Genomic DNA, 22,770 nt, shown 5'->3' with positions numbered 1-22,770 from the left:
TATTTCCATGTTCATACAGATGGCGGTGAAGATATTTCCATGTTCATACAGATGGCGGTGTAGATATTTCCATGTTTGTACGGATGGCTGTGTAGATATTTCCATGTTCATACAGGTGGCGGTGTAGTTATTTCCATGTTTATACAGATAGCAGTGTAGTTATTTCCATGTTAATAGAGATAGCTGTGTGGATATTTCCATTGATATACATATAGCTGTGTAGATATTTGCATGTTCATACAGATAGCGGTGTAGATATTTCCATGTTCATACAGATAGCGGTGTAGATATTTCCATGTTCATACAGATAACGGTGTAGATATTTCCATGTTCATACAAACAGCGGTGTAGATATTTCCATATTTATACAGATTGTGGTGTAGATATTTCCATGTATATAGAGATGGCGTTCTAGATATTTCCATGTTTACAGAGATAGTGGTGTAGTTATTTCCAAGTTTATAGAGACAGCGTTGTAGATATTTCCATGTTTATACAGATAGCAGTGAAGATATTTCCATGTTTATACAGATAGCGGTGTAGATATTTCCATGTTTATACAGATAGCAGTGAAGGTATTTCCATGTTTATAGAGATAGTGGTGTAGATAATTTCAATTTTATACAGAGAGCAGTGTAGATATTTCCAAGTTCATACAGATAGCGGTGTAGATATTTCCACGTTTATAGAGATGGTGGTGTAGATATTTCCATGTTCATACAGACGACGGTGTAGATATTTCCATGTTTATAGGGATGGCGGTGTAGATATTTTCATGTTTACACAGATGGCGGTGTAGATATTTCCATGTTCATACAGATGGCGGTATAGATATTTCCATGTTCATACAAATGGCGGTGAAGATATTTCCATGTTCATACAGATGGCGGTGTAGGTATTTCCATGTTTGTACGGATGGCTGTGTAGATATTTCCATGTTCATACAGGTGGCGGTGTAGTTATTTCCATGTTTATACAGATAGCAGTGTAGTTATTTCCATGTTAATAGAGATAGCTGTGTGGATATTTCCATTGATATACATATAGCTGTGTAGATATTTGCATGTTCATACAGATAGCGGTGTAGATATTTCCATGTTCGTACAGATAGCGGTGTAGATATTTCCATGTTCATACAGATAGCGGTGTAGATATTTCCATGTTCATACAGATAACGGTGTAGATATTTCCATGTTCATACAAACAGCGGTGTAGATATTTCCATGTTTATACAGATGGTGGTGTAGATATTTCCATGTATATAGAGATGGCGTTCTAGATATTTCCATGTTTACAGAGATAGTGGTGTAGTTATTTCCAAGTTTATAGAGACAGCGTTGTAGATATTTCCATGTTTATACAGATAGCAGTGAAGATATTTCCATGTTTATACAGATAGCGGTGTAGATATTTCCATGTTTATACAGATAGCAGTGAAGATATTTCCATGTTTATAGAGATAGTGGTGTAGATAATTTCAATTTTATACAGAGAGCAGTGTAGATATTTCCAAGTTCATACAGATAGCGGTGTAGATATTTCCACGTTTATAGAGATGGTGGTGTAGATATTTCCATGTTCATACAGACGACGGTGTAGATATTTCCATGTTTATAGGGATGGCGGTGTAGATATTTTCATGTTTACACAGATGGCGGTGTAGATATTTCCATGTTCATACAGATGGCGGTGTAGATATTTACATGTTCATACAGATGGCGGTGTAGATATTTCCATGTTCATACAGATAGCGGTGTAGATATTTCCATGTTCATACAGATAGCGGTGCAGATAATTCCATGTTCATACAGTTAGCTCTGTAGATATTTCCATGTTCATACAGATGGCGGTGTAGGTATTTGTATGTTCATACAGATGGCGGTGTAGATATTTCCATGTTCATACAGATAGCGGTGTAGATTTTTCCATGTTCATACAGATAGCGGTGTAGATATATCCATGTTTATATAGATAGTGGTGTAGATAATTTCAATTTTATACAAAGTGCAGTGTAGATATTTCCAAGTTCATACAGATAGTGGTGTAGATATTTCCAGGTTCATACAAATGGCGGTGTAGATATTTACATGTTCATACAAATGGCGGTATAGTTATTTCCAGGTTCGTACAGATGTCGGTGTGGATATTTCCATGTTCATACCAATAACGGTGTAGTTATTTCCATGTTCATACAGTTAGCGGTGTGGATATTTCCATGTTCATACAGAAGGCGGTGTAGATATTTACATGTTCATACAGATGGCGGTGTAGATATTTCCATGTTCGTACGGATGGCAGTGTAGATATTTCCATGTTCATACAGGTGGCGGTGTAGATATTTCCATGTTCATACAGATAGCGGTGTAGGTATTTCCATGTTCATACAGATAGCGGTGTAGATAATTCCATGTTCATACAGTTAGCTGTGTAGATATTTCCATGTTCATACAGATGGCGGTGTAGATATTTACATGTTCATACAGATGGCGGTGTAGATATTTCCATGTTCATACAGATAGCGGTGTAGATAATTCCATGTTCATACAGTTAGCTGTGTAGATATTTCCATGTTCAGAGAGATGGCGGTGTAGATATTTCCATGTTCATACAGATAGCGGTGTATATATTTCCATGTTCATACAGATAGCGGTGTAGATATTTCCATGTTTGTACAGATAGCGGTGAAGATATTTCCATGTTTATACAGATAGCGGCGTAAATATATCCATGTTTATACAGATAGCAGTGTAGATATTTCCATGTTTATAGAGATAGTGGTGTAGATAATTTCAATTTTATACAGAGAGTAGTGTAGATATTTCCAAGTTCATACAGATAGTGGTGTCGATATTTCCAGGTTCATACAAATGGCGGTGTAGATATTTCCATGTTCTTCCAGATAGCGGTTTAGTTATTTCCATGTTCATTCAGATAGCGGTGTAGATATTTCCATGTTCATACAGATGGCGGTGTAGATATTTACATGTACACACAGATGGCGGTGTAGATATTTCCATGTTCGTACAGATAGCGGTGTAGTTATTTCCATGTTCATACAGATAGCGGTGTAGATATTTCCATGTTCACAGATAGCGGTGTAGATATTTCCATGTTCATACACTTAGCGGTGTAGATATTTCCATGTTCATACAGATGGCGGTGTAGATATTTACATGTTCATACAGATGGCGGTGTACATATTTCCATGTTCATACAGATAGCGGTGTAGATATTTCCATGTTCATACAGATAGCGGTGTAGATAATTCCATGTTCATACAGTTAGCGGTGTAGATATTTCCATGTTCATACAGATGGCGGTGTAGATATTTCCATGTTCATACAGATCGCGGTGCAGGTATTTCCATGTTCATACAGATAGCGGTGTAGATATTTCCATGTTCATACAGATAGTGGTGTAGATAATTCCATGTTCATACAGTTAGCTGAGTAGATATTTCCATGTTCATACAGATGGCGGTGTAGATATTTACATGTTCATACAGATGGCGGTGTAGATATTTCCATGTTCATACATTTAGCGGTGTAGATATTTCCATGTTCATACAGATGGCGGTGAAGATATTTCCATGTTCATACAGATGGCGGTGTAGATATTTCCATGTTTGTACGGATGGCTGTGTAGATATTTCCATGTTCATACAGGTGGCGGTGTAGTTATTTCCATGTTTATACAGATAGCAGTGTAGTTATTTCCATGTTAATAGAGATAGCTGTGTGGATATTTCCATTGATATACATATAGCTGTGTAGATATTTGCATGTTCATACAGATAGCGGTGTAGATATTTCCATGTTCATACAGATAGCGGTGTAGATATTTCCATGTTCATACAGATAACGGTGTAGATATTTCCATGTTCATACAAACAGCGGTGTAGATATTTCCATATTTATACAGATGGTGGTGTAGATATTTCCATGTATATAGAGATGGCGTTCTAGATATTTCCATGTTTACAGAGATAGTGGTGTAGTTATTTCCAAGTTTATAGAGACAGCGTTGTAGATATTTCCATGTTTATACAGATAGCAGTGAAGATATTTCCATGTTTATACAGATAGCGGTGTAGATATTTCCATGTTTATACAGATAGCAGTGAAGGTATTTCCATGTTTATAGAGATAGTGGTGTAGATAATTTCAATTTTATACAGAGAGCAGTGTAGATATTTCCAAGTTCATACAGATAGCGGTGTAGATATTTCCACGTTTATAGAGATGGTGGTGTAGATATTTCCATGTTCATACAGACGACGGTGTAGATATTTCCATGTTTATAGGGATGGCGGTGTAGATATTTTCATGTTTACACAGATGGCGGTGTAGATATTTCCATGTTCATACAGATGGCGGTATAGATATTTCCATGTTCATACAAATGGCGGTGAAGATATTTCCATGTTCATACAGATGGCGGTGTAGGTATTTCCATGTTTGTACGGATGGCTGTGTAGATATTTCCATGTTCATACAGGTGGCGGTGTAGTTATTTCCATGTTTATACAGATAGCAGTGTAGTTATTTCCATGTTAATAGAGATAGCTGTGTGGATATTTCCATTGATATACATATAGCTGTGTAGATATTTGCATGTTCATACAGATAGCGGTGTAGATATTTCCATGTTCGTACAGATAGCGGTGTAGATATTTCCATGTTCATACAGATAGCGGTGTAGATATTTCCATGTTCATACAGATAACGGTGTAGATATTTCCATGTTCATACAAACAGCGGTGTAGATATTTCCATGTTTATACAGATGGTGGTGTAGATATTTCCATGTATATAGAGATGGCGTTCTAGATATTTCCATGTTTACAGAGATAGTGGTGTAGTTATTTCCAAGTTTATAGAGACAGCGTTGTAGATATTTCCATGTTTATACAGATAGCAGTGAAGATATTTCCATGTTTATACAGATAGCGGTGTAGATATTTCCATGTTTATACAGATAGTAGTGAAGATATTTCCATGTTTATAGAGATAGTGGTGTAGATAATTTCAATTTTATACAGAGAGCAGTGTAGATATTTCCAAGTTCATACAGATAGCGGTGTAGATATTTCCACGTTTATAGAGATGGTGGTGTAGATATTTCCATGTTCATACAGACGACGGTGTAGATATTTCCATGTTTATAGGGATGGCGGTGTAGATATTTTCATGTTTACACAGATGGCGGTGTAGATATTTCCATGTTCATACAGATGGCGGTGTAGATATTTACATGTTCATACAGATGGCGGTGTAGATATTTCCATGTTCATACAGATAGCGGTGTAGATATTTCCATGTTCATACAGATAGCGGTGCAGATAATTCCATGTTCATACAGTTAGCTCTGTAGATATTTCCATGTTCATACAGATGGCGGTGTAGGTATTTGTATGTTCATACAGATGGCGGTGTAGATATTTCCATGTTCATACAGATAGCGGTGTAGATTTTTCCATGTTCATACAGATAGCGGTGTAGATATATCCATGTTTATATAGATAGTGGTGTAGATAATTTCAATTTTATACAAAGTGCAGTGTAGATATTTCCAAGTTCATACAGATAGTGGTGTAGATATTTCCAGGTTCATACAAATGGCGGTGTAGATATTTACATGTTCATACAAATGGCGGTATAGTTATTTCCAGGTTCGTACAGATGTCGGTGTGGATATTTCCATGTTCATACCAATAGCGGTGTAGTTATTTCCATGTTCATACAGTTAGCGGTGTAGATATTTCCATGTTCATACAGAAGGCGGTGTAGATATTTACATGTTCATACAGATGGCGGTGTAGATATTTCCATGTTCGTACGGATGGCAGTGTAGATATTTCCATGTTCATACAGGTGGCGGTGTAGATATTTCCATGTTCATACAGATAGCGGTGTAGGTATTTCCATGTTCATACAGATAGCGGTGTAGATAATTCCATGTTCATACAGTTAGCTGTGTAGATATTTCCATGTTCATACAGATGGCGGTGTAGATATTTACATGTTCATACAGATGGCGGTGTAGATATTTCCATGTTCATACAGATAGCGGTGTAGATAATTCCATGTTCATACAGTTAGCTGTGTAGATATTTCCATGTTCATAGAGATGGCGGTGTAGATATTTACATGTTCATACAGATAGCGGTGTATATATTTCCATGTTCATACAGATAGCGGTGTAGATATTTCCATGTTCGTACAGATAGCGGTGAAGATATTTCCATGTTTATACAGATAGCGGCGTAGATATATCCATGTTTATACAGATAGCAGTGTAGATATTTCCATGTTTGTAGAGATAGTGGTGTAGATAATTTCAATTTTATACAGAGAGCAGTGTAGATATTTCCAAGTTCATACAGATAGTGGTGTCGATATTTCCAGGTTCATACAAATGGCGGTGTAGATATTTCCATGTTCTTCCAGATAGCGGTTTAGTTATTTCCATGTTCATTCAGATAGCGGTGTAGATATTTCCATGTTCATACAGATGGCGGTGTAGATATTTACATGTACACACAGATGGCGGTGTAGATATTTCCATGTTCGTACAGATAGCGGTGTAGTTATTTCCATGTTCATACAGATAGCGGTGTAGATATTTCCATGTTCACAGATAGCGGTGTAGATATTTCCATGTTCATACACTTAGCGGTGTAGATATTTCCATGTTCATACAGATGGCGGTGTAGATATTTACATGTTCATACAGATGGCGGTGTACATATTTCCATGTTCATACAGATAGCGGTGTAGATATTTCCATGTTCATACAGATAGCGGTGTAGATAATTCCATGTTCATACAGTTAGCGGTGTAGATATTTCCATGTTCATACAGATGGCGGTGTAGATATTTCCATGTTCATACAGATCGCGGTGCAGGTATTTCCATGTTCATACAGATAGCGGTGTAGATATTTCCATGTTCATACAGATAGTGGTGTAGATAATTCCATGTTCATACAGTTAGCTGAGTAGATATTTCCATGTTCATACAGATGGCGGTGTAGATATTTACATGTTCATACAGATGGCGGTGTAGATATTTCCATGTTCATACATTTAGCGGTGTAGATATTTCCATGTTCATACAGATGGCGGTGAAGATATTTCCATGTTCATACAGATGGCGGTGTAGATATTTCCATGTTTGTACGGATGGCTGTGTAGATATTTCCATGTTCATACAGGTGGCAGTGTAGTTATTTCCATGTTTATACAGATAGCAGTGTAGTTATTTCCATGTTAATAGAGATAGCTGTGTGGATATTTCCATTGATATACATATAGCTGTGTAGATATTTGCATGTTCATACAGATAGCGGTGTAGATATTTCCATGTTCATACAGATAGCGGTGTAGATATTTCCATGTTCATACAGATAACGGTGTAGATATTTCCATGTTCATACAAACAGCGGTGTAGATATTTCCATATTTATACAGATGGTGGTGTAGATATTTCCATGTATATAGAGATGGCGTTCTAGATATTTCCATGTTTACAGAGATAGTGGTGTAGTTATTTCCAAGTTTATAGAGACAGCGTTGTAGATATTTCCATGTTTATACAGATAGCAGTGAAGATATTTCCATGTTTATACAGATAGCGGTGTAGATATTTCCATGTTTATACAGATAGCAGTGAAGGTATTTCCATGTTTATAGAGATAGTGGTGTAGATAATTTCAATTTTATACAGAGAGCAGTGTAGATATTTCCAAGTTCATACAGATAGCGGTGTAGATATTTCCACGTTTATAGAGATGGTGGTGTAGATATTTCCATGTTCATACAGACGACGGTGTAGATATTTCCATGTTTATAGGGATGGCGGTGTAGATATTTTCATGTTTACACAGATGGCGGTGTAGATATTTCCATGTTCATACAGATGGCGGTATAGATATTTCCATGTTCATACAAATGGCGGTGAAGATATTTCCATGTTCATACAGATGGCGGTGTAGGTATTTCCATGTTTGTACGGATGGCTGTGTAGATATTTCCATGTTCATACAGGAGGCGGTGTAGTTATTTCCATGTTTATACAGATAGCAGTGTAGTTATTTCCATGTTAATAGAGATAGCTGTGTGGATATTTCCATTGATATACATATAGCTGTGTAGATATTTGCATGTTCATACAGATAGCGGTGTAGATATTTCCATGTTCGTACAGATAGCGGTGTAGATATTTCCATGTACATACAGATAGCGGTGTAGATATTTCCATGTTCATACAGATAACGGTGTAGATATTTCCATGTTCATACAAACAGCGGTGTAGATATTTCCATGTTTATACAGATGGTGGTGTAGATATTTCCATGTATATAGAGATGGCGTTCTAGATATTTCCATGTTTACAGAGATAGTGGTGTAGTTATTTCCAAGTTTATAGAGACAGCGTTGTAGATATTTCCATGTTTATACAGATAGCAGTGAAGATATTTCCATGTTTATACAGATAGCGGTGTAGATATTTCCATGTTTATACAGATAGCAGTGAAGATATTTCCATGTTTATAGAGATAGTGGTGTAGATAATTTCAATTTTATACAGAGAGCAGTGTAGATATTTCCAAGTTCATACAGATAGCGGTGTAGATATTTCCACGTTTATAGAGATGGTGGTGTAGATATTTCCATGTTCATACAGACGACGGTGTAGATATTTCCATGTTTATAGGGATGGCGGTGTAGATATTTTCATGTTTACACAGATGGCGGTGTAGATATTTCCATGTTCATACAGATGGCGGTGTAGATATTTCCATGTTCATACAGATAGTGGTGTAGATATTTCCATGTTCATACAGATAGCGGTGCAGATAATTCCATGTTCATACAGTTAGCTCTGTAGATATTTCCATGTTCATACAGATGGCGGTGTAGGTATTTGTATGTTCATACAGATGGCGGTGTAGATATTTCCATGTTCATACAGATAGCGGTGTAGATTTTTCCATGTTCATACAGATAGCGGTGTAGATATATCCATGTTTATATAGATAATGGTGTAGATAATTTCAATTTTATACAAAGTGCAGTGTAGATATTTCCAAGTTCATACAGATAGTGGTGTAGATATTTCCAGGTTCATACAAATGGCGGTGTAGATATTTACATGTTCATACAAATGGCGGTATAGTTATTTCCATGTTCGTACAGATGTCGGTGTGGATATTTCCATGTTCATACCAATAGCGGTGTAGATATTTCCATGTTCATACAGTTAGCGGTGTAGATATTTCCATGTTCATACAGAAGGCGGTGTAGATATTTACATGTTCATACAGATGGCGGTGTAGATATTTCCATGTTCGTACGGATGGCAGTGTAGATATTTCCATGTTCATACAGGTGGCGGTGTAGATATTTCCATGTTCATACAGATAGCGGTGTAGGTATTTCCATGTTCATACAGATAGCGGTGTAGATAATTCCATGTTCATACAGTTAGCTGTGTAGATATTTCCATGTTCATACAGATGGCGGTGTAGATATTTACATGTTCATACAGATGGCGGTGTAGATATTTCCATGTTCATACAGATAGCGGTGTAGATATTTCCATGTTCATACAGATAGCGGTGTATATATTTCCATGTTCATACAGATAGCGGTGTAGATATTTCCATGTTCGTACAGATAGCGGTGAAGATATTTCCATGTTTATACAGATAGCGGCGTAGATATATCCATGTTTATACAGATAGCAGTGTAGATATTTCCATGTTTATAGAGATAGTGGTGTAGATAATTTCAATTTTATACAGAGAGCAGTGTAGATATTTCCAAGTTCATACAGATAGTGGTGTCGATATTTCCAGGTTCATACAAATGGCGGTGTAGATATTTCCATGTTCTTCCAGATAGCGGTTTAGTTATTTCCATGTTCATTCAGATAGCGGTGTAGATATTTCCATGTTCATACAGATGGCGGTGTAGATATTTACATGTTCACACAGATGGCGGTGTAGATATTTCCATGTTCGTACAGATAGCGGTGAAGATATTTCCATGTTTATACAGATAGCGGCGTAGATATATCCATGTTTATACAGATAGCAGTGTAGATATTTCCATGTTTATAGAGATAGTGGTGTAGATAATTTCAATTTTATACAGAGAGCAGTGTAGATATTTCCAAGTTCATACAGATAGTGGTGTCGATATTTCCAGGTTCATACAAATGGCGGTGTAGATATTTCCATGTTCTTCCAGATAGCGGTTTAGTTATTTCCATGTTCATTCAGATAGCGGTGTAGATATTTCCATGTTCATACAGATGGCGGTGTAGATATTTACATGTTCACACAGATGGCGGTGTAGATATTTCCATGTTCGTACAGATAGCGGTGTAGTTATTTCTATGTTCATACAGATAGCGGTGTAGATATTTCCATGTTCACAGATAGCGGTTTAGATATTTCCATGTTCATACAGATAGCGGTGCAGATAATTCCATGTTCATACAGTTAGCTCTGTAGATATTTCCATGTTCATACAGATGGCGGTGTAGGTATTTGTATGTTCATACAGATGGCGGTGTAGATATTTCCATGTTCATACAGATAGCGGTGTAGATTTTTCCATGTTCATACAGATAGCGGTGTAGATATATCCATGTTTATATAGATAGTGGTGTAGATAATTTCAATTTTATACAAAGTGCAGTGTAGATATTTCCAAGTTCATACAGATAGTGGTGTAGATATTTCCAGGTTCATACAAATGGCGGTGTAGATATTTACATGTTCATACAAATGGCGGTATAGTTATTTCCATGTTCGTACAGATGTCGGTGTGGATATTTCCATGTTCATACCAATAGCGGTGTAGTTATTTCCATGTTCATACAGTTAGCGGTGTAGATATTTCCATGTTCATACAGAAGGCGGTGTAGATATTTACATGTTCATACAGATGGCGGTGTAGATATTTCCATGTTCGTACGGATGGCAGTGTAGATATTTCCATGTTCATACAGGTGGCGGTGTAGATATTTCCATGTTCATACAGATAGCGGTGTAGGTATTTCCATGTTCATACAGATAGCGGTGTAGATAATTCCATGTTCATACAGTTAGCTGTGTAGATATTTCCATGTTCATACAGATGGCGGTGTAGATATTTACATGTTCATACAGATGGCGGTGTAGATATTTCCATGTTCATACAGATAGCGGTGTAGATATTTCCATGTTCATACAGATAGCGGTGTATATATTTCCATGTTCATACAGATAGCGGTGTAGATATTTCCATGTTCGTACAGATAGCGGTGAAGATATTTCCATGTTTATACAGATAGCGGCGTAGATATATCCATGTTTATACAGATAGCAGTGTAGATATTTCCATGTTCATACAGATGGCGGTGTAGATATTTACATGTTCATACAGATGGCGGTGTAGATATTTCCATGTTCATACAGATGGCGGTGTAGTTATTTCCATGTTCATACATATAGCGGTGCAGATAATTCCATGTTCATACAGTTAGCTCTGTAGATATTTCCATGTTCATACAGATGGCGGTGTAGGTATTTGTATGTTCATACAGATGGCGGTGTAGATATTTCCATGTTCATACAGATAGCGGTGTAGATTTTTCCATGTTCATACAGATAGCGGTGTAGATATATCCATGTTTATATAGATAGTGGTGTAGATAATTTCAATTTTATACAAAGTGCAGTGTAGATATTTCCAAGTTCATACATATAGTGGTGTAGATATTTCCAGGTTCATACAAATGGCGGTGTAGATATTTACATGTTCATACAAATGGCGGTATAGTTATTTCCATGTTCGTACAGATGTCGGTGTGGATATTTCCATGTTCATACCAATAGCGGTGTAGTTATTTCCATGTTCATACAGTTAGCGGTGTAGATATTTCCATGTTCATACAGAAGGCGGTGTAGATATTTCCATGTTCATACATTTAGCGGTGTAGATATTTCCATGTTCATACAGATGGCGGTGAAGATATTTCCATGTTCATACAGATGGCGGTGTAGATATTTCCATGTTTGTACGGATGGCTGTGTAGATATTTCCATGTTCATACAGGTGGCGGTGTAGTTATTTCCATGTTTATACAGATAGCAGTGTAGTTATTTCCATGTTAATAGAGATAGCTGTGTGGATATTTCCATTGATATACATATAGCTGTGTAGATATTTGCATGTTCATACAGATAGCGGTGTAGATATTTCCATGTTCGTACAGATAGCGGTGTAGATATTTCCATGTTCATACAGATAGCGGTGTAGATATTTCCATGTTCATACAGATAACGGTGTAGATATTTCCATGTTCATACAAACAGCGGTGTAGATATTTCCATGTTTATACAGATGGTGGTGTAGATATTTCCATGTATATAGAGATGGCGTTCTAGATATTTCCATGTTTACAGAGATAGTGGTGTAGTTATTTCCAAGTTTATAGAGACAGCGTTGTAGATATTTCCATGTTTATACAGATAGCAGTGAAGATATTTCCATGTTTATACAGATAGCGGTGTAGATATTTCCATGTTTATACAGATAGCAGTGAAGATATTTCCATGTTTATAGAGATAGTGGTGTAGATAATTTCAATTTTATACAGAGAGCAGTGTAGATATTTCCAAGTTCATACAGATAGCGGTGTAGATATTTCCACGTTTATAGAGATGGTGGTGTAGATATTTCCATGTTCATACAGACGACGGTGTAGATATTTCCATGTTTATAGGGATGGCGGTGTAGATATTTTCATGTTTACACAGATGGCGGTGTAGATATTTCCATGCTCATACAGATGGCGGTGTAGATATTTACATGTTCATACAGATGGCGGTGTAGATATTTCCATGTTCATACAGATAGCGGTGTAGATATTTCCATGTTCATACAGATAGCGGTGCAGATAATTCCATGTTCATACAGTTAGCTCTGTAGATATTTCCATGTTCATACAGATGGCGGTGTAGGTATTTGTATGTTCATACAGATGGCGGTGTAGATATTTCCATGTTCATACAGATAGCGGTGTAGATTTTTCCATGTTCATACAGATAGCGGTGTAGATATATCCATGTTTATATAGATAGTGGTGTAGATAATTTCAATTTTATACAAAGTGCAGTGTAGATATTTCCAAGTTCATACAGATAGTGGTGTAGATATTTCCAGGTTCATACAAATGGCGGTGTAGATATTTACATGTTCATACAAATGGCGGTATAGTTATTTCCATGTTCGTACAGATGTCGGTGTGGATATTTCCATGTTCATACCAATAGCGGTGTAGTTATTTCCATGTTCATACAGTTAGCGGTGTAGATATTTCCATGTTCATACAGAAGGCGGTGTAGATATTTACATGTTCATACAGATGGCGGTGTAGATATTTCCATGTTCGTACGGATGGCAGTGTAGATATTTCCATGTTCATACAGGTGGCGGTGTAGATATTTCCATGTTCATACAGATAGCGGTGTAGGTATTTCCATGTTCATACAGATAGCGGTGTAGATAATTCCATGTTCATACAGTTAGCTGTGTAGATATTTCCATGTTCATACAGATGGCGGTGTAGATATTTACATGTTCATACAGATGGCGGTGTAGATATTTCCATGTTCATACAGATAGCGGTGTAGATATTTCCATGTTCATACAGATAGCGGTGTATATATTTCCATGTTCATACAGATAGCGGTGTAGATATTTCCATGTTCGTACAGATAGCGGTGAAGATATTTCCATGTTTATACAGATAGCGGCGTAGATATATCCATGTTTATACAGATAGCAGTGTAGATATTTCCATGTTTATAGAGATAGTGGTGTAGATAATTTCAATTTTATACAGAGAGCAGTGTAGATATTTCCAAGTTCATACAGATAGTGGTGTCGATATTTCCAGGTTCATACAAATGGCGGTGTAGATATTTCCATGTTCTTCCAGATAGCGGTTTAGTTATTTCCATGTTCATTCAGATAGCGGTGTTGATATTTCCATGTTCATACAGATAACGGTGTAGATAATTCCATGTTCATACAGATAGCGGTATAGATATTTCCATGTTCGTACAGATGGCGGTGTAGATATTTCCATGTTCATAGAGATGGCGGTGTAGATATTTCCATGTTTATGCAGATAGCGGTGTAGATATTTCCATGTTTATTCAGATGGTGGTGTAGATATTTCCATGTTTATAGAGATGGAGGTCTAGATATTTTCATGTTTACAGAGATAGTGGTGTAGTTATTTCCAAGTTTATAGAGACAGCGTTGTAAATATTTCCATGTTTATACAGATAGCTGTGAAGATATTTCCTTGTTTATACAGAGAGCATTGTAGATATTTCCATGTTTATACAGATAGCAGTGTAGATATTTCCATGTTTATAGAGATAGTGGTGTAGATAATTTCAATTTTATACAGAGAGCAGTGTAGATATTTCCAAGTTCATACAGATAGCGGTGTAGTTATTTCCACGTTTATAGAGATGGCGGTGTAGACATGTCCATGTTCGTACAGATGGCGGTGTAGAATTTCCATGTTCATACAGATGGCGGTGTAGATATTTCGAAGTTTATAGAGATAGCGCTGTAGTTATTTCCATATTTATAGAGAAATCGGTGTAGATATTTCCATGTATATTCAGATAGCTGTGTAGATATTTCCATGTTCATGCAGATAGCGGTGTAGATATTTCCATGTTCATCCAGATGCCGGTGTACATATATCCATGTTAATACCGATGGCAGTGAAGATATTTCCATGTTCATACAGATGGCGGTTTAGGTATTTCCATGTTCATACAAATGGCGGTTTAGATATTTCCATGTTCATAGAGATGGCGGTGTAGATATTTCCAAGTTTATACAGATAGTAGTGTAGTTATTTCCATGTTTATAGAGATAGCAGTGTAGATATTTCCATTGATATAAAGATAGCTGTGTAGATATTTGCATGTTCATACAGATAGCGGTGTAGATATTTCCATGTTTATACAGATAGCGGTGTAGATATTTCCATATTCATACAGATAGCGGTGTAGATATTTCCATGTTCATACAGATAGGGGTGTAGATATTTCCATGTTCACAGATAGCGGTGTAGATATTTCCATGTTCATACACTTAGCGGTGTAGATATTTCCATGTTCATACAGATGGCGGTGTAGATATTTACATGTTCATACAGATGGCGGTGTAGTTATTTCCATGTTCATACAGATAGCGGTGTAGAGATTTCCATGTTAATACAGATAGCGGTGTAGATATTTCCATGTTGATACAGATAGCGGTGTAGATATTTCCATGTTCATACCAATTGCGTTGTAGACATTTCCATGTTCTTACAGTTAGCGGTGTAGATATTTCCATGTTCATACAGATAGCGGTGTCGATATTTCCATGTTCATACAGATAGCGGTGTAGATATTTCCATGTTCATACAGATAGCGGTGTAGATATTTCCATGTTCATACAGATAGCGGTGTAGATAATTCCATGTTCATACAGTTAGCGGTGTAGATATTTCCATGTTCATACATATGGCGGTGTAGATATTTACATGTTCATACAGATCGCGGTGTAGGTATTTCCATGTTCATACTGATAGCGGTGTAGATATTTCCATGTTCATACAGATAGTGGTGTAGATAATTCCATGTTCATACAGTTAGCTGTGTAGATATTTCCATGTTCATACAGATGGCGGCGTAGATATTTACATGTTCATACAGATGGCGGTGTAGATATTTCCATGTTCATACATTTAGCGGTGTAGATATTTCCATGTTCATACAGATGGCGGTGAAGATATTTCCATGTTCATACAGATGGCGGTGTAGATATTTCCATGTTTGTACGGATGGCTGTGTAGATATTTCCATGTTCATACAGGTGGCGGTGTAGATTTTTCCATGTTTATACAGATAGCAGTGTAGTTATTTCCATGTTAATAGAGATAGCTGTGTGGATATTTCCATTGATATACATATAGCTGTGTAGATATTTGCATGTTCATACAGATAGCGGTGTAGATATTTCCATGTTCGTACAGATAGCGGTGTAGATATTTCCATGTTCATACAGATAGCGGTGTAGATATTTCCATGTTCATACAGATAACGGTGTAGATATTTCCATGTTCATACAAACAGCGGTGTAGATATTTCCATGTTTATACAGATGGTGGTGTAGATATTTTCATGTATATAGAGATGGCGTTCTAGATATTTCCATGTTTACAGAGATAGTGGTGTAGTTATTTCCAAGTTTATAGAGACAGCGTTGTAGATATTTCCATGTTTATACAGATAGCAGTGAAGATATTTCCATGTTTATACAGATAGCGGTGTAGATATTTCCATGTTTATACAGATAGCAGTGAAGATATTTCCATGTTTATAGAGATAGTGGTGTAGATAATTTCAATTTTATACAGAGAGCAGTGTAGATATTTCCAAGTTCATACAGATAGCGGTGTAGATATTTCCACGTTTATAGAGATGGTGGTGTAGATATTTCCATGTTCATACAGACGACGGTGTAGATATTTCCATGTTTATAGGGATGGCGGTGTAGATATTTTCATGTTTACACAGATGGCGGTGTAGATATTTCCATGCTCATACAGATGGCGGTGTAGATATTTACATGTTCATACAGATGGCGGTGTAGATATTTCCATGTTCATACAGATAGCGGTGTAGATATTTCCATGTTCATACAGATAGCGGTGCAGATAATTCCATGTTCATACAGTTAGCTCTGTAGATATTTCCATGTTCATACAGATGGCGGTGTAGGTATTTGTATGTTCATACAGATGGCGGTGTAGATATTTCCATGTTCATACAGATAGCGGTGTAGATTTTTCCATGTTCATACAGATAGCGGTGTAGATATATCCATGTTTATATAGATAGTGGTGTAGATAATTTCAATTTTATACAAAGTGCAGTGTAGATATTTCCAAGTTCATACAGATAGTGGTGTAGATATTTCCAGGTTCATACAAATGGCGGTGTAGATATTTACATGTTCATACAAATGGCGGTATAGTTATTTCCATGTTCGTACAGATGTCGGTGTGGATATTTCCATGTTCATACCAATAGCGGTGTAGTTATTTCCATGTTCATACAGTTAGCGGTGTAGATATTTCCATGTTCATACAGAAGGCGGTGTAGATATTTACATGTTCATACAGATGGCGGTGTAGATATTTCCATGTTCGTACGGATGGCAGTGTAGATATTTCCATGTTCATACAGGTGGCGGTGTAGATATTTCCATGTTCATACAGATAGCGGTGTAGGTATTTCCATGTTCATACAGATAGCGGTGTAGATAATTCCATGTTCATACAGTTAGCTGTGTAGATATTTCCATGTTCATACAGATGGCGGTGTAGATATTTACATGTTCATACAGATGGCGGTGTAGATATTTCCATGTTCATACAGATAGCGGTGTAGATATTTCCATGTTCATACAGATAGCGGTGTATATATTTCCATGTTCATACAGATAGCGGTGTAGATATTTCCATGTTCGTACAGATAGCGGTGAAGATATTTCCATGTTTATACAGATAGCGGCGTAGATATATCCATGTTTATACAGATAGCAGTGTAGATACTTCCATGTTTATAGAGATAGTGGTGTAGATAATTTCAATTTTATACAGAGAGCAGTGTAGATATTTCCAAGTTCATACAGATAGTGGTGTCGATATTTCCAGGTTCATACAAATGGCGGTGTAGATATTTCCATGTTCTTCCAGATAGCGGTTTAGTTATTTCCATGTTCATTCAGATAGCGGTGTTGATATTTCCATGTTCATACAGATAACGGTGTAGATAATTCCATGTTCATACAGATAGCGGTATAGATATTTCCATGTTCGTACAGATGGCGGTGTAGATATTTCCATGTTCATAGAGATGGCGGTGTAGATATTTCCATGTTTATGCAGATAGCGGTGTAGATATTTCCATGTTTATTCAGATGGTGGTGTAGATATTTCCATGTTTATAGAGATGGAGGTCTAGATATTTTCATGTTTACAGAGATAGTGGTGTAGTTATTTCCAAGTTTATAGAGACAGCGTTGTAAATATTTCCATGTTTATACAGATAGCTGTGAAGATATTTCCTTGTTTATACAGAGAGCATTGTAGATATTTCCATGTTTATACAGATAGCAGTGTAGATATTTCCATGTTTATAGAGATAGTGGTGTAGATAATTTCAATTTTATACAGAGAGCAGTGTAGATATTTCCAAGTTCATACAGATAGCGGTGTAGTTATTTCCACGTTTATAGAGATGGCGGTGTAGACATGTCCATGTTCGTACAGATGGCGGTGTAGAATTTCCATGTTCATACAGATGGCGGTGTAGATATTTCGAAGTTTATAGAGATAGCGCTGTAGTTATTTCCATATTTATAGAGAAATCGGTGTAGATATTTCCATGTATATTCAGATAGCTGTGTAGATATTTCCATGTTCATGCAGATAGCGGTGTAGATATTTCCATGTTCATCCAGATGCCGGTGTACATATATCCATGTTAATACCGATGGCAGTGAAGATATTTCCATGTTCATACAGATGGCGGTTTAGGTATTTCCATGTTCATACAAATGGCGGTGTAGATATTTCCATGTTCATAGAGATGGCGGTGTAGATATTTCCAAGTTTATACAGATAGTAGTGTAGTTATTTCCATGTTTATAGAGATAGCAGTGTAGATATTTCCATTGATATAAAGATAGCTGTGTAGATATTTGCATGTTCATACAGATAGCGGTGTAGATATTTCCATGTTTATACAGATAGCGGTGTAGATATTTCCATATTCATACAGATAGCGGTGTAGATATTTCCATGTTCATACAGATAGGGGTGTAGATATTTCCATGTTCACAGATAGCGGTGTAGATATTTCCATGTTCATACACTTAGCGGTGTAGATATTTCCATGTTCATACAGATGGCGGTGTAGATATTTACATGTTCATACAGATGGCGGTGTAGTTATTTCCATGTTCATACAGATAGCGGTGTAGAGATTTCCATGTTAATACAGATAGCGGTGTAGATATTTCCATGTTGATACAGATAGCGGTGTAGATATTTCCATGTTCATACCAATTGCGTTGTAGACATTTCCATGTTCTTACAGTTAGCGGTGTAGATATTTCCATGTTCATACAGATAGCGGTGTCGATATTTCCATGTTCATACAGATAGCGGTGTAGATATTTCCATGTTCATACAGATAGCGGTGTAGATATTTCCATGTTCATACAGATAGCGGTGTAGATAATTCCATGTTCATACAGTTAGCGGTGTAGATATTTCCATGTTCATACATATGGCGGTGTAGATATTTACATGTTCATACAGATCGCGGTGTAGGTATTTCCATGTTCATACTGATAGCGGTGTAGATATTTCCATGTTCATACAGATAGTGGTGTAGATAATTCCATGTTCATACAGTTAGCTGTGTAGATATTTCCATGTTCATACAGATGGCGGCGTAGATATTTACATGTTCATACAGATGGCGGTGTAGATATTTCCATGTTCATACATTTAGCGGTGTAGATATTTCCATGTTCATACAGATGGCGGTGAAGATATTTCCATGTTCATACAGATGGCGGTGTAGATATTTCCATGTTTGTACGGATGGCTGTGTAGATATTTCCATGTTCATACAGGTGGCGGTGTAGATTTTTCCATGTTTATACAGATAGCAGTGTAGTTATTTCCATGTTTATAGAGACAGCTGTGTAGATATTTCCATTGATATACAGATAGCTGTGTAGATATTTGCATGTTCATACAGATATCGGTGTAGATATTTCCATGTTCGTACAGATAGCGGTGTAGATATTTCCATGTTCATACAGATAGCGGTGTAGATATTTCCGTGTTCATACAGATAACGGTGTAGATATTTCCGTGTTCATACAGATAGTGGTATAGATATTTCCATGTTCATACAGTTAGCGGTGTAGATATTTCCATGTTCATACAGATGGCGGTGTAGATGTTTACATGTTCATACAAATGGCGGTATAGGTATTTCCATGTTCGTACAGATGGCGGTGTAGATATTTCCATGTTCATAGAGATGGCGGTGTAGATATTTCCATGTTTATGCAGAGAGCGGTATAGTTATTTCCATGTTTATACAGATGGTGGTGTAGATATTTCCATGTTTATAGAGATGGCGGTCTAGATATTTCCATGTTTACAGAGATAGTGGTGTAGTTATTTCCAAGTTTATAGAGACAGCGTTGTAGATATTTCCATGTTTATACAGATAGCGGTGAAGATATTTCCATGTTTATACAGATAGCGGTGTAGATATTTCCATGTTTATACAGATAGCAGTGTAGATATTTCCATGTTTATAGAGATAGTGGTGTAGATAATTTCAATTTTATACAGAGAGCAGTGTAGATATTTCCAAGTTCATACAGATAGCGGTGTAGATATTTCCATGTTTATAGCGATGGCGGTGTAGATATTTCCATGTTCATACAGAGGACGGTGCAGATATTTCCATGTACATACAGATGGCGGTGTAGATATTTTCATGTTTACACAGATGGCGGTGTAGATATATCCATGTTTACATGGATAGCGGTGTAGACATTTCCATGTTTACAGAGATTACGGTGTGGATATTTCCATGTTTATGCAGATAGCAGTGTAGATATTTCCATGTTTATACAGATAGCGGTGCGGATATTTCCATGTTTATTCAGATAGCGGTGCGCATATTTCCAGGTTTATACAGATAGTTGGGCAGATATTTCCATGTTTATACAGATAGCGGTGTAGATATTTCCATCTTAATACAGATGGCGGTGTAGATATGTCCATGTTCGTACAGACGGCGGTGTAGATATTTCCAAGTTCATACAGATGGCGGTGTAGATATTTCGAAGTTTATGGAGATAGCGCTGTAGTTATTTCCATATTTATTGAGAAATTGGTGTAGATATTTCCATGTATATTCAGATAGCTGTGTAGATATTTCCATGTTCATGCAGATAGCGGTGTAGATATTTCCATGTTCATCCAGATGCCGGTGTACATATATCCATGTTCATACAGATGGCGGTGAAGATATTTCCATGTTCATACAGATGGCGGTTTAGGTATTTCCATGTTCATACAAATGGCGGTGTAGATATTTCCATGTTCATAGAGATGGCGGTGTAGATACTTCCAGGTTCATACAAATGGCGGTGTAGATATTTCCATGTTCATAGAGATGGCGGTGTAGATATTTCCATGTTTATACAGATAGCAGTGTAGTTATTTCCATGTTTATAGAGATACCAGTGTGGATATTTCCATTGATATACAGATAGCTTTGTAGATATTTGCATGTTTGTACAGATAGCGGTGTAGATATTTCCATGTTCATACAGACAGCGGTGTTGATATTTCCATGTTCATACAGACAGCGGTGTAGATATTTCCATGTTCATACAGATAGCGGTGTAGATATTTCCATGTTCATACAGATAGCGGTGTAGATATTTCCATGTTCATACAGATGGCGGTGTAGATATTTACATGTTCATACAGATGGCGGTGTAGATATTTCCATGTTCATACAGATGGCGGTGTAGAGATTTCCATGTTCATGCAGATAGCGGTGTAGATATTTCCAAGTTCATACAGATAGCGGTGTAGATATTTCCATGTTCATACCAATAGCGGTGTAGTCATTTCCATGTTCCTACAGTTAGCGGTGTAGATATTTCCATGTTCATACAGATGGCGGTGTAGATATTTACATGTTCATACAGATGGCGGTGTAGATATTTCCATGTTCGTACGGATGGCAGTGTAAATATTTCCATGTTCATACAGGTGGCGGTGTAGATATTTCCATGTTTATACAGATAGCAGTGTAGTTATTTCCATGTTTATAGAGATAGCAGTGTATACATTTCTATTGATATACAGATAGCTGTGTAGATATTTGCATGGTCACACAGATAACGGTGTAGATATTTCCATGTTCGTACAGATAGCGGTGTAGATATTTCCATGTTCATACAGATAGCGGTGTAGATATTTCCATGTTCTTACAGATAACGGTGTAGATATTTCCATGTCCATACAGACGGCGGTATAGATATTTCCATGTTCGTACAGATAGCGGTGTAGATATTTCCATGTTCATACAGTTAGCGGTGTAGATATTTCCATGTTCATACAGATGGCGGTGTAGATATTTACATGTTCATACAGATGGAGGTATAGATATTTCCATGTTCGTACAGATGGCGGTGTAGGTATTTCCATGTTCATAGAGATGGCGGTGTAGATATTTCCATGTTTATGCAGATAGCGGTTTAGATATTTCCATGTTTATACAGATGGTGGTGTAGATATTTCCATGTTTATAGAGATGGCAGTCCAGAAATTTTCATGTTTACAGAGATAGTGGTGTAGTTATTTCCAAGTTTATATAGACAGTGTTTTAGATATTTCCTTGTTTATACAGATAGCGGTGAAGATATTTCCATGTTTATACAGATAGCGGTGTAGATATTTCCATGTTTATACAGATAACAGTGTAGATATTTCGATGTTTATAGAGATAGTGGTGTAGATAATTTCAATTTTATACAGAGAGCAGTGTAGATATTTCCAAGTTCATACAGATAGCGGTGTA

This window comes from Gorilla gorilla, chromosome 11 (assembly GCF_029281585.2).
Source record: "Gorilla gorilla gorilla isolate KB3781 chromosome 11, NHGRI_mGorGor1-v2.1_pri, whole genome shotgun sequence".
NCBI classification, from domain to species: Eukaryota; Metazoa; Chordata; class Mammalia; order Primates; family Hominidae; genus Gorilla; species Gorilla gorilla.
Note: the sequence above shows the minus strand (reverse complement) of the source record.